General features: G+C 37.3%; 1 non-coding gene across 1 annotated transcript; it reads left to right on the plus strand.

Moving 5' to 3' along the window:
- Positions 1 to 1,528: 1,528 nt before the first annotated feature.
- Positions 1,529 to 1,612, plus strand: TRNAY-GUA (transfer RNA tyrosine (anticodon GUA)). The gene has a single exon. It is a non-coding gene; the product is annotated as a tRNA-Tyr (tRNA).
- The last annotated feature ends 250 nt before the right edge of the window (positions 1,613 to 1,862 follow it).

Genomic DNA, 1,862 nt, shown 5'->3' on the forward strand with positions numbered 1-1,862 from the left:
ACTCTAATTTTTTTTAACCGGTAGTAGTAGTTCTAGCGGTTGACTCAATTTTTTCAAATTTTTTTCATTATTAAGAATCTTTTTTTCATTATTAAGAAAGGGTAACGAAGATAAAATACGAGCTTGTTTTATAGCAATCGTAATTAATCGTTGTTGTTTTAAGGTCAATCTATTCACCCGTCTAGATAATATTTTTCCTTGTTCACTAATAAATCGACTAATTAAACTCATATTTTTATAATCAATTCGATCCCCCGATTGGATCGGGGGCAAACGCCTACGAAAAGATCGTTTGGGTTTAAGAAAGAGTCGCTTAGATTTATCCATGATTTGTTTATTCCTATCCCGAGAATTCTATTTCTTAACAAAAGGGTTTTTTAAACCAAGAAACGCTCGGTTTCCATTTCGGTTGTAGGTGTAACCACCCCGCTATTAAGGATATGGCTGAAAGAAATAATAGAAAAAGAGCTCCAGTATAAAGATCCCCATTAGTACATAAACTGATTGTATACCACCACTGATAAACACCGGAATAGGCAATATTCACTGGACCAAGAGCACCCCCACGAGTAAAAGCTTCTACAGCCGGTTGACCAAAATGAGGATCCCAAATTGCATGAGCAATAGGTCTTACATGTAAAGGATCCTGTACCCATGTCTCAAAATTTCCCTGCCAAGCTACATGAAACAGATTCCCGGAAGTCCACAGAAAATTATTGCTAACTGTCCGAAATGCGAAGCAAAAATATTTTGATAAAGACGTTCCTCAGTAATATCATCATGACTCTCGAAGTCATGTGCGGTAGCAATACCAAACCAAATATGACGAGTAGTGGGGTCCTGAGCTAAACTTTGATTTGAAATAAATTCAAAAGCGATTCAAATTCTGGTTATCCTCATCATAACGAAATTCATTGTATTGGGTATTGATACATGTACCCACCAATTCAAATAAATATTTTATTGAATCGTTGCAAAATGTCCAATTTTCCTGCTCTTGAACCGATTCTTATTGAAAAAAAAAATAACTTGTTGATCCATATCCTTTTACCCCGATTTCCATATTTATTCGTGGTTTTTCCGGCTTAGGATGAGACAGAGATATATTTATTTTTATAAAATGAATAAAAGAAATGAAGTTTTAACCCACGCTACGCCTTTTCTAGCAAACCAACCACTCCACGAAAGATCCTACTTTTTTTGGAATTATATATTGGCGATTGGAATGAACAATTTAGAAATCGTGATGATGAACTCCCCAAATATATGGTATGGAGTTTTGAAAAAAAGGGGGGGGGATCCTTCTGAGCGAATCATATCATTCCAATCTATTGACAATTAAAAAAAAAGACTGTTTATACTAAGAACATAGCATAACGGCGGTCGGAAAAGTGGGCCCCCATCGTCTAGTGGTCCAGGACATCTCTCTTTCAAGGAGGCAACGGGGATTCGACTTCCCCTGGGGGTAGGGTACTACGAAAGGAAGTTGATGATGGATCATCTAAAAAGAATCAAATTGATTCTTCCTGGGTCGATGCCCGAGTGGTTAATGGGGACGGACTGTAAATTCGTTGGCAATATGTCTACGCTGGTTCAAATCCAGCTCGGCCCATAGCTCGGCGCCAGGATGATAAAAAGCTTAAGACCTCTCTTATTACTTTTTCAATATGAAAAAGTAATAAGAATTCAAAATGAAAAAGGTCGTCTTATTCAAAACCCCAATTATGAAATCCCTTCTCGCCCACTTCACACCTCGGAACGCACCGTTCTTAAATACGGGCCTCTGTTCGTAAAAATTTGTGAAAAATGTAGATTGATCTGTAGATGAGGTAGAATTCTAGTAATTTGTTCCAATCCAAGAC

This window comes from Arachis stenosperma, chromosome 9 (assembly GCF_014773155.1).
Source record: "Arachis stenosperma cultivar V10309 chromosome 9, arast.V10309.gnm1.PFL2, whole genome shotgun sequence".
Classification (NCBI taxonomy): domain Eukaryota; kingdom Viridiplantae; phylum Streptophyta; class Magnoliopsida; order Fabales; family Fabaceae; genus Arachis; species Arachis stenosperma.